The following is a 12,764-nucleotide window of genomic DNA, read 5'->3' as shown; positions in this document are numbered from 1 at the left end:
ATCTGATTTCGGAATGTCTGACTATGATGTAATCTAATTGAAATCTTCCCGTATCTCCCGGCCTTTTCCAAGTATACCTCCTTCTCTTGTGATTCTTGAACAAGGTACTCGCTATTACTAGCTGAAACTTGTTACAGAACTCAATTAGTCTTTCTCCTCTTTCATTCCTTGTCCCAAGCCCATATTCTCCTGTAACCTTTTATTCTACTCCTTCCCCTACAACTGCATTCCAGTCGCCCATGACTATTAGATTTTCGTCCCCCTTTACATATCGTCCCCCTTTCAATATCCTCATACACTTTTTCTATCTGTTCATAGTCAGCTAACCACCCTTAATAAATGGACGGCTGTTAGTATACGGAATACATCGCTACTACAGCGTACGTTACTTGTAATTAGGATAATGAGAAATTTAGAACCTATTTTCAACAACCTTCATCTATATATACATCTACACAGACACTTCGCAAGCTACCGGACGGTGCGTGGAGGAGGGTACCCTGTACCACTACTAGCCATTTCCTTTCCTGCTCCACTTACGAATAGAGAGAGGGAAAAGCAACTGTTTATATGTTTCCAAAACAGCTCTGATCTCTCGAATCTTATCTTCGTGGTCGTTAAGAGCAATGTATGTTGGCGGCTGTAGAATCGTTCGGTATTCAGCTTCAGATGCCGGTTATCTAAATTTTGTCATTAGTATTTCTCGAAAAGTACGCCCCGTTCTCTCCAGTGATCCCCATTTCAGTTCCCGCAGCATCTCCGTAAAACTTACGTATTGTTCGAACCTACCAGTAACAAATCCAGCAGCCCAAATCTGCATTGCTTCGATATCTTTCTTCAGTTCGACGTGGTACGAATTCCAAACACTCGAGAAGTACTCAAGAATAGGTCGCACCAGCGTTCTATATTCTGTCTCCTTCAAAGGTGAACCACTCTTTCCTACAATTCTCACAATAAACCGAAGTTGACCATTTTCCTTCGCAACCATAATTTCCACATGCTCATTCCACCTCATATCGCTTTGCAACGTTACACTCAGATATTCAAATGACTTGACTGTCAAGCTGGACACTACTCTGACTGTATTCGAACATTACATGTTTGTTCTTCCCACTCTTCAACATTAACTTACATTTTTCCACATTTAGGATTAGCTGCAATTCGTCACACCAACTGGAAATTTGGTCCAAGTCGTCTTGTATCTTCCCATAGTCACTCAACTTCGACACCTTACCATACACCACGGCGTCAACAGCAAACAACGGCAGACTGATTCCCATCCTGTCCGCCAATTCATTTATGTATATGGAGAACAACAGCGGTCCTATCACGCTTGCTTGGGATACTCCTGACGATATCCTTGTCTCTGATGAACGCAATAAACCGGGTTCTATTATTTAAGAAGTCTTCGAGCCACTCACGTACATGTGAACTTATTCCATATTCTCGCATATTCGTTAACAGCGTGCAGTGGGGTACCGTCTCAACTGCTTATCCGAAATCTACAGATGTGGAATCTGCCTGTTGCCCATCATCCATATTTCGCAATATATCATGTGAGAAAAGGGCAAGCTGAGTTTCGCACGAGTTATATATTCTAAAACCATGTTGATTCGTGGACATAAGCTTCTCAGTTTCAAGAAACGTTATTATATTGTAACTGAGAATATGTTCAAGAATTCTGCAGCAAATCGAAGTTAGGGATATTCGTCTGTAATTTTTTGGGTCCGTTCTTTTACACTTCTTATACAGGGTGCTACAAAAAGGTAAGGCCAAATTTTCAGGAAACATTTCTCACACACAAAGAAAGAAAATATGTTATGTGGACATGTGTCCGGAAACGCTTACTTTCCATGTTAGAGCTCATTTTATTACTTCTCTTCAAATCGTATTAATCATGGGATGCACAGAACGTACCAGCGTGACTTGAAACACTTTGTTACAGGAAATGTTCAAAAAGTCCTCCGTTAGCGAGGATACGTGCATCCACCCTCCGTCACATTGAATCCCTGATGCGCTGATGCAGCCCTGGAGAATAGCGTATTGTATCACAGCCGTCCGCAATACGAGCACGAAGAGTCTCTACACTTGGTACCGGGGTTGCGTAGACAAGAGCTTTCAAATGCCCCCATAAATGAAAGTCAAGAGGGTTGAGGTCAGGAGAGCGTGGAGGCCATGGAACTGGTCCGCCTCTACCAATCCATCGGTTGGGAAGCGTACGAACACTTCGACTGAAATATGCAGGAGCTCCATCGTGCATGAACCTCATGTTGTGTCGTACATGTAAAGGTACATGTTCTAGCAGCACAGGTAGAGTTGTTGTTGTTGTTGTCTTCAGTCCTGAGACTGGTTTGATGCAGCTCTCCATGCTACTCTATCCTGTGCAATCTTCTTCATCTCCCAGTACCTACTGCAACCTACATCCTTCTGAATCTGCTTAGTGTATTCATCTCTTGGTCTCCCTCTACGATTTTTACACTCCACGCTGCCCTCCAATGTTAAATTTGTGATCCCTTGATGCCTCAAAACATGTCCTACTAACCGATCCCTTCTTCTAGTCAAGTTGTGCCACAAGCGTCTCTTCTCCCCAATCCTATTCAATACCTCCTCATTAGTTACGTGATCTATCCAGAGTATCCCGTATGAAATCATGATAACGTGCTCCATTGAGCGTAGGTGGACGAAACTAAAATGGGTTCTAACATGGAAATTAAGCGTTTCCGGACACATATCCACATAACATCTTTTCTTTATTTGTGTGTGAGGAATGTTTCCTGAAAGTTTGGCAGTACCTTTTTGTAACACCCTGTATACTGGAGTCACCTGCGCTTTTTTGGAGCCGCTTGGGACCTTGTGCTGGGTGAGAGATCCACGATAAATTCAAGCTAGATAAAGGGCCCAGTGCCATAGAGTACTCTTTGTAAAACCGAACTGGCATTCCGTCCGGACCCGGGGATTTATTTGCTCTCAAACTTTCAACGCCAGGGTTGCTCCATAAGGGAGTCTGTGGGAACGATTTCTTGAATGTGAAGTTGAACACTTCGGCTTTCATTTTGATATCTTCAACTGCCACACCAGAATGTTCTTGCTTTTCTTAAGCAACAGTAAATGGCGGGAAAAGTTAGGTTGTTACCACCAATCGTACTTTTACTGCTCAATATTTTATTGAAAGGAAGTCAAAATTTTTAGTTAATGCACTAGTTAATTACAATTACTAGATCTCCAATGGTACGTCACCCACCAGCTCAACCCTGCACGTCGATACTGAGGCGCGAGTGGAAGACTGGCTAGAGGTGGGCATGCCCGTAGTCCCAATGCTAATAAAAGGTTCGCAACAGTTCGTGTTGACGTATCTGGGTCCACAGGTCCTCTTATCTGTGCTGTTGTAGTTGTATGATCCCCCGCGGCTGCCCTTACTACGATCCTGGCGCGTCTCTGATGTGTAGACGTCCAGAATCTCGTTATGGATATGAGAATGTTCACGGACCACTGATAAAAGCATCATTTCACAATTGACACAGTAAGTTCAACTTGTGTGACACTTTTCCGAAAGGACCATTCTCTGCACTCGGAAGCCCACTATTTGACCACTTTTAAACTCGCTCAGGTGGCTGTACGATGAGGGAGTGCGTCTTCGAGGCATGGTTGCCTGCTTGCTTCACACGTTTGCACCACACTGACCCTTCTGGCTGTGAGCACTCCTTATTAAAGGGTAGCCACAAATGACGCTCTGGTAGTTATGCCACTACGCAGACTGTTGGCGGAAGACGATGTAACCGTTACCAGTACATCTACTATTCCCCAGGTGGCATATGCCATGATCGGATCAAAATCGACGTCATCTTTTCAGGTGTACTGTCTCATTTTTTGGAGCCGTAAAAGTTGTAGATCCAAAGGTTGTAGGACGCAACTGCACACTCAGAGCCCGTGCAGGACAATTCAGTCGTACTGTAAGGAAACATCGGAAAATCTAAATCTAAATGACTGGATGGTGATTTCACACTCCCCCCCCCCCCCCCCCCCCCCAATGCGTGTCCATGATGTCTTGAGAAAATAAAAGAACAGTGCGTAAGTAACTTGTCGTCTTATCTTTGTGGCTGCTTTGTTTAGACATACGTAGTATTTCGTAGTTAGGCCTTACTAAACAAAACAAATGTTTCTGAACCATTCAATACCAGTAAGATATGTCTATTATCAAATTAGGAGAAAACAGCTCCATCCTCAAAAAGCGCTTCAAATTAAAACAAAAAATAAAACTAGGAAACAGGTTGCATAGAAAAATGTATGGAAACCTGAACCCTGAAATACACTAATCATGTCTAAATAATGAGATTAAGAATGACAAATTGTGGTGAAGTCTAACTGCAGTCTGAACAGAAATATTTCTTCCTATTGGGCTTCAGGTTGGCACATCGTGCATGAACCTATAATTTAAGCCTACACACTATATCATTCACTTCCTTTCGTCGTATTACACAAACAGCTTGAATTGTCTTCTGTTCTTTGGGTAATAAAGCTTCTTGGCAGATTTTTGTTTCTTTACTTGACCCGTCGATTGTTCGGCTTGCAGTTTATAAGGGCTGCTAGACACTACAACTGGAATTCTGCGATTTTCTTCTGCCTTGGATAGCAGGCTTCTTGTATGAATTTGGAAGGAGTCACATCTTGTTCACAATTTTCTTCAAATTCTTTGTATGCTTCGTAAGTCGTCATGAGTTGGCGAAATGTCTCCTGAAGAAGATTCCTCCCTAACATTGGTTGCAGAAGTTATCAACAGTTTTCAAGCAATGTTGTAAGGTGGCAGAATAAATGAAGGTCAGTTTCGCGCCTTACATAAGAGTTCTATACATAGTAATGGGAAGGTGAATACGACACCTAACTTACTTTGGTGGTAATCAGCAGATTTGCCTATAAGTGTGTAATGCAAAAGGGATGACACCCAATCGACAGTATTAACACACCGCTCCTATATAACGCATGTCAATAAGCAGAAGGTGGAACAAGCAGTGAGAGGAAACGTTTTGTGTGGAAGCCAGGGTGGGCAGATGCAGAGGCCGCACCATGGGAGGCAACACGAAAACCTCTTAGGGGGCGTCCTGCGGTGGGTGTCAGCGACCGGACAGGTGACTCATACTGGAGAGCAAGTAGTGGGCCACCAGAAGTAGGACAGAAAGAAGCTTTAGAAAACTGCGTTTCGGAATTCCAAATGGATACGAACAAAACTAGTGACACAGCTGATCACGTGAACAGCGAGTGGTACACATGTGATGTACGCATGTAACTTTTAGGCAGGCAGAAAACGTCCGATTGGTGGAAACGACCTAGGAAGGAGTAGAGTGCCGAGATTTCGATGCAGTTTAATGGTAGGGCCCTTGCGATTGCCAGAGAGGTTTTCCACAAAAATAAGAGGACCACTCCTATTGGTCGAAAACAGCTGTGACGTGGAGAATGAAAGAACCTAGATGGGGAGACAGTCCAGCCATGAGAACGACAAGAGCGGAATTTTCGGGGACTCCTGTCTGTAGTGGTATCAAGTGCAGAACGGGGCACATAATGCTCTGTACGACACAGAGGAGAAATTTGTGTGAACACTGCGTTCATTGCGGCTGACATTCAGATTGTAGTATCGTTGGGGAGAAACGAACCAGCCAATTAGTTAATTGTTCCTGCGAGGACTGAGAGGGCATTTTAATATGCACATTGCTCCAGCCATGTGCATGCATATTGCCATATTCCAAGACTAGGGATGAGTACATGTTTTCTCACATAACGAAAAACATAGGGAGAGTTTCTGATGTAAAAATCAGCAAAGGCTTAATTAGTTTTTATAGGAATTTCAGAGGACAAGAGCAGCCATGCAGACAACAGCTCGTCGCAGCTAAGGCAAGTACCGCGAGCAGGGACGTAAACTTGTTGGTTCACCAGCTTGCGTCCACTGTAAATTCGAGCGACCTTGAATAATCTTTTGCCCAACTTGTCACAAAACTAACCATCCTCTGTAGACTTGATTGTCATCCTAAAGAGTACCGAACATTGAACCGGAATCGGATGATTTATCATACTACCGGCCAACATCATGACGTAGTCGAAAGAATAATTTTGTAAAGAAACTTCTAGTTAAAATTAATCATTGTTGTGTTTAGGATTATTTCACTTTCTGAGGACGAGATGCGTTCGTTTGACAACTGTTGTAACATTGTCACGTTGTAAACTATGTTCCCTCTTTCTGACGGGGAGAAATCTGTGGATCTCATCTCACAAATGAATTAAATCCCTTTTTCCTTCACCATATTCTTCTGTCTGCTGGAACAATGAGGTAAACAATATTTCTGTGCTGTGTCGAGTGTAATTTACGAATATCATGAATCCGAAAAACCTCTCTTAAAATCAGAGGTGGTAATCTGCGAGAACTTTTTCCATATCAGCTGTAAAATTTGACTGTCTCCCGAATGACTTAACTTCATTTTCGAACGTGTTTTTACTGTCAGCATGTCTCCACACACACGAGCACACTCAGTAAGGCCAAAGTCATCGTTTCTATACGCTGCCACAGCGACCTTCGGCTCATCTTCTGTGCTTTTCCTGTACATTATTCTTTTTCCATCCTGAAAAGCTACGGACACAAACCATACCTATTACTTATTGTAAAAGTACGCTTCAGACAAATATTATTAGCGTCACCTAAAATAAACCGGTTCCAATTAGCAAACACGTAATTGCCCAACTTCTGCAACCGGTCGCCATATAAATAATGCAACAGGAAAACATAAAATTAAACTCAAGTTTTGCTGTCTTGAGATGTCTGCTTATTAGCTAATGAAAGACTGTTATGAACTATACTGCAGAAAATTATTTACTTATTCGTATTGCATACAGAAGCTTATGAGGTGTAGCACAACAGTTATAACAGAAACGAAGAGCATACTACAATTGCAACTCCTCTTGTTTCAATAGCTACAGTCGACTGACCCCAGAGCCACACGACCTTGACAACACTTCTTACCAGCAGAACCAGCGTGAAGGTGTCAGTCATAGAGAAATGCGAAGGTGGCCCATGTTAGATAAGCATCCAACTTCTGGAACTCTCCGCTAGGTAACTAGATAATTTGACGAACATCATCAAAACGTTGAAACACCCTTGCGCAAAGATAAAATACCTTAATAATATCTGTATTGTCCTTGAACTGTTATAGTTGTTGCAATTTCTAGCAGATCAAAACAGCGCACATTCCGCTGTAGAGTAAAAGATTTTTTTCCGATATTATTTTCGTTGCGGTCATCAGTACATATGGCCTTTGATCGTGACCGGGCCCAATATCTCACGAAATAAGCATCAAACGAAAAAACTACAAAGAACGAAAGTTGCCTAGCTTGAAAGGGGAAACCAGATGACGCTATGGTTGCCCCGCTAAATGGCGCTGCCAAGGGTCAAACGGATATAAACTGCGTTTTTTAAAATAGGAACCCCCATTTTTTATTACATATTCGTGTAGTACGTAAAGAAGTATTAACGTTTTAGTTGGACCACTTTCTTCGCTTTGTGTTAGATGGCGCAGTAATAGTCACAAACATATGGCTCACAATTTTAGACTGACAGTTGGAAACAGGTAGGTTTCTTAAATTAAAATACAGAACGTAGGCACGTTTGAACATTTTATTTCGGTTGTTCCAGTGTGATACATGTACCTTTGTGAACTTATCATTTATGAGAACGCAGGCTATTACAGCGTGGTTACCTGTAAATACCCCATTAATTCAATAAATGCTCAAAACGATTTCCGTAAACTTCAATGCATTTGGCAATACGTGTAACGACATTCCTGTCAACAGCGAGCAGTTCGCCTTCCTTAATGTTCGCACATGCATTGAAAATGCTCTGACGCATGTTGTCAGGCGTTGTCCGTGGTTCACGACAGCAAATATCCATCAACTTTCCCCACAAAAAGAAATCAGGGGACGTCAGATCTGGTGAACGTGCGTGCCATGGTATGGTGCTTCGACGACCGATCTACCTGTCATGAAATATGCTATTCAATACTGCTTCAACGGCGCGCGAGCTATGTGCCGGACACCCATCATGTTGGAAGTACATCGCCATTCTGTCATGCAGTGAAACATCTTGTAGTAACATCGGTAAAACATTACGTAGGAAATCAGCATACATTGCACCATTTAGATCGCCATCGATAAAATGGAAGCCCATTAGCCTTCCTCCCATACTGCCGCACCATACATTAACTCGCCAAGGTCGCTGATTTTCCGCTTGTCGCAGACATCGGGGATTATCCATTGCCGAATGGTGCATGTTATGCCGGTTTACGTTACCGCTGTTGGTGAATGACGCTTCGTCGCTAAATAGAACGCGTGCAAAAAATCTGTCATCGTTCGGTAATTTCTCTTATGCCCAGTGGCAGAACTGTACACAACGTTCAAAGTCGTCGCCATGCAATTCCTGGTGCATAGAAATATGGTACGGGTGCAATCGAAGTTGATGTAACATTCTCAACACCGACATTTTTGAGATTCCTGATTATCGCGCAATTTGTCTGCTACTGATGTGCGGATTAGCCGCGACAGCAGCTAAAACAGCTACTTGGGCATCATCATTTGTTGCACGTCGTGGTTGACGTTTCACATGTGGCTGAACACTTCCTGTTTCCCGAAATAACGTAACTATCCGGCGAACGGTCCGGACAGGATACCGAGCAGCATACATAGCACACGACCGTTGGGCATTTTGCTCACAATAGCCATACATCAACACGATATCGACCTTTTCTGCAATTGGTAAACGGTCCATTTTAACACGGGTAATGTATCACGAAGCAAATACCGTCCGCTTGTTACGTGATACCACGTAGTTATACGTTTGTGACTATTACAGCGCCATCTATCACGAAGCGAAAAAAGTGGTCCAACTAAAACCTTCATATTTCTTTACGTACTACACGAGTATGTAATAAAAATGGGGGTTCCTCTTTTAAAAAAATACAGTTGATATTCGTTGATCTCTGGCAGGGCCATCTAGTGGGCCAACCATAGCGCCATCTGGTTTCCCCCTTCATGCTGGACGAGTTTCTTTCTTTGTAGTTTTTTCGTTTCATGCTTATTTCGCGAATTATTTGGGCCGGTCATTATCAGTGGACCACTCTGTATATTCAAATGCAGATTCTATACGATTAATGTCTCAATACAACCCAATAATCATTCCCATCGATTCATTAAGTTGCTTTCGTTTCTACTTGTTTACTCGTTGTAGGACGTCACAGTTCCTTGCTCAGTAAATCCACCTGATCATCAATAGTCTCCTGCTAAGACCATATTTCTTGTAGTTCCATTTCTGTCTTCCCGCGCTGACCATGTTTGGTATTCATACATGGCTGAGCTCCAAACTTAACTTTTCATGAACCTTTTTCAGGTCTCAGGGCTAATACACGACAAAAGAAAGGAACAAGTACCACGAAGGAAGGAATTATCCGAATGGGACAGAAATCAGTAGATTTGTTGTACGTGTACAACCAACAGGTGTTTCAAATCTCAGAAAAAAAGTGGATGATTTATTGTAGAGGAACTTCACAAATTGAACAAGTCGAAAACGCGTTGGTCCACATCTGGCTATTACGCAAGTAGTTATTCTGCTTGGCACTGACTGATCGAGTTGTTGGATTTCCTCCAGAGGAATATCTTGCAAAGTGATGTCGAATTGGCGCGTAAGATTGTCAAAATCCCGAGCCGCTTGGAGGAATCGGCCCACAATGCTCCAAACGTTGTGAATTGGGGACAGATCTGGCAACCCTGATAGGTAAGGTAGGGGTTTGGCAAGCACGGAGACAAGCAGTAGAAACTCTCGTCGCGCGAGCGCGGTTATCATCTTGCTGAAATGTAAGGCCAGAATGGCTTATCATGAACGGTAACAAAACGGATCATAGAATATCGTCGACGTAATGCAGTGCTATAAGGGTGCCGCGGATAACCATCGAAGAGGTCCTCCTGTGAAATGAAATGAAACTGCAGACCATCACTCGTGGTTGTCGGGCCGTACGGCTGGTGACAGGTATGTTGGTATCCCACCGCTGCCCACGGGGTCTCCAAACCCGTCTTCGAATGGTTCAAATGGCTCCAAGCACTACGTGACTTAACTTCGGCCGTCATCAGCCTCCTAGACTCAGAACTAAGTAAACCTAACTAACCTAAGAACATCACACACATCGATGCCCGAGGCAGGATTCGAACCTTGTGACCGTAGCAGCCGCTTGGTTCCGGACTGAAGCGCCTAGAACCGCTCGGCAACAGCAGCCGGCTCCAGTCTTCGGCCTGCAATGTTATTGGCTGGAGTAGCATTGTCTTCAGTGATAGAGTCCCGCTTCGAACTGAACTCCGATGACCAGTGTAGTCGTGTCTGAAGACTCTGTATCTATTTTAGTCTGGAGACAGCAAAATTCAGGTATCTCTGCAAGAGTCTCTTGTCCAGATTTAAAGTTTAACTAGGCAGAATGCACATCTGCTGCACAGTTCCTTTGCGTATATCTATATAACAGAATAAGTTTGAATAACAAAACCTTCCATAATGAGATTTTCACTCTGTAGCGGAGTGTGCGCTGATATGAAACTTTCTGGCACATTAAAACTGTGTGCCCGACCGAGACTCGAACTCTGGACCTTTGTCTTTCGCGAGCAAGTGCTGTACCATCTGAGCTAGCGAAGAACAACTCACGCCCGTTACCTATATCATATCAGCGCACACTCCGCTGCAGAGTGAAAATCTCATTCTGGAAACATCCCCCAGACTGTGGCTAAGCTATGTCTTCGCTATATCCTTTCTTTCAGGAGTGCTAGTTCTGCAAGGTTCGCAGGAGAGCTTCTGTAAAGTTTGGAAGGTAGGAGACGAGGTACTGGCAGAAGTAAAGCTGTGGGTACCGGGCGTCAGTCGTGCTTCGGTAGCTCAGTTGGTAGTTCCATCCTCACAGGAGAAAGATGACTTTTGCCGGCACGGTAGCTCAGCGTGTTCGGTCAGAGGGTTAGCTGCCCTCTGTAATAAAAAAAAAAACTGAGTGAATGGATCAGTAACGAACTTCAATGCGCGTCAGGTGATGTCCGCCACGAACAATTGAAACAAACAATAACGAACAAAATGAGATAAAAAGAAGCGGTCCAAGGAGCTAAAACAAAAAAAAAAAAAGTTGGTAGAGCACTTGCCCGCGAAAGGCAAAGGTCCCGAGTTCGAGTCTCGGTCGGGCACACAGTTTTAATCTGCCAGGAAGATTCAAAACCTTCCCTGCACGAACGACGTTCTTATGCCTTATAACAAAGCTTATTTTGTAATTTCAACATTTTGTTGATAACAGGACGTGCAACTTAAATCTGATTATTATTTATGCAGGTTTCTGTCACAGTTACGTACAATTTCTAGACGGTGACTAGTTTCGTATGTTAACGTTCATTCACAAATCATTGCCTGCATTTCAAGTGTAAGTTAGAACATAATTCCTCTGATGACTTACATGACATTTGTGTACTGTATATGTCATGAAAGTATATCAGTGGAGTTATGCTCTAAGAAACACGTGAAATGCAGACTATGTTCCCCCCGTCGGAGGTTCGAGTCCTCCCTCGGGCATGGGTGTGTGTGTGTGTGTGTGTGTGTGTGTGTGTGTGTGTTTGTGTGTGTGTGAGTGTGTTCTCCTTAGTGTAAGTTAGTTTAAGTTAGATTAAGTAGAGTGTAAGCTTAGGGACTGATGACCCCAACAGTTTGGTCCCATAAGATCTCACCACAAATTTCCAGTTTTTTGCAAGTAATGTTTTGGAATGAACGTTAACGTTCGAAAGTACTCACCACCAAGAAATCGTACGGGACTGTGACATATAACTGCATAAGTACTGAAGACTATTCTTACACGTGAATACATTTGTTCATCCCCTAAGAATATACACGAGTACGAGTCGACAAATTTAAGTTCAAATAGGTGTATTAATCATTACCAGAAACAATTCACTGCTCCCGTGAATATATGATGCGTGTCAAAAAAAAAAGAAAGAAAAAGAAAAATAAAGAATGGTCGTACGATCTGATACACCTTGGCATACAACACTGCAAAAAGGAATTTTTATCACAACCGTAGGCTCGGAACGCTTGGAATCTGTCAGAATACATGCGCCATGCTACGAAGTGCAGCACACCTACCAGTCGGGCACCACATAGAACAAAGGTTAAAGTCAGATATATTTTGTAATGGTTGCGGCTTCTACAGCAGCTAGTTGAACATTCTCTACGAAGGTGAATGGTTCTTACCTGTCGTTACTCAACGCGTGCGGTAGTCGCAGCAGCAAATATGGTTGTGTTACAGGCGTGGCGCAGTTTACGTAAGGTGAGTGAGTTCCCACGGCGTACCAGGCTGATAAGCGGAGCGCTTATCAGACATCATGGAGTCGCCGTGATACGCTCTTAAGTGAGGTGGTGACTATTTTCCAAGAAGGAGACGCTCCAGATGGACGTGGGTATGCAGTTTGTAGGCGGTGAGATACTAGCAAGATGTAGAGGCTACTCCTCATTAAATGTGTGGGAAGATACGAGAGTAGTAGTCCAAGTCAGTATGTACTGGTGCATGCCAAATAGGTATGAGGAGTTCGATAGGTGTTTTGTAAGTGAGTAGACTTCCTCATCTGGAGACTTAATATAATTTTTTCTGGATGTGGAGCCGCACTTTACACTGTGTCTATTAGCGGAGAAACTGGGGACACTCACAACCGTGCAAGCCACCATTCGT

At 43.3% G+C, this 12,764-nt stretch overlaps 1 protein-coding gene across 1 annotated transcript in view; it reads right to left on the bottom strand.

Moving 5' to 3' along the window:
• Positions 1 to 12,364, bottom strand: part of LOC126284835 (uncharacterized) — a 104,707-nt gene extending 92,343 nt beyond the window's left edge. Inside the window, exon 1 of the mRNA XM_049984055.1 lies at positions 12,290 to 12,364. The gene's annotated coding sequence lies outside the window, so the exon portion shown is untranslated. The remainder of the gene's footprint in view (positions 1 to 12,289) is intronic.
• Between the last annotated feature and the right edge of the window lie 400 nt (positions 12,365 to 12,764).

This window comes from Schistocerca gregaria, chromosome 8 (assembly GCF_023897955.1).
Source record: "Schistocerca gregaria isolate iqSchGreg1 chromosome 8, iqSchGreg1.2, whole genome shotgun sequence".
Classification (NCBI taxonomy): Eukaryota; Metazoa; Arthropoda; class Insecta; order Orthoptera; family Acrididae; genus Schistocerca; species Schistocerca gregaria.
This window is presented reverse-complemented; position numbering and strand designations above follow the sequence as displayed.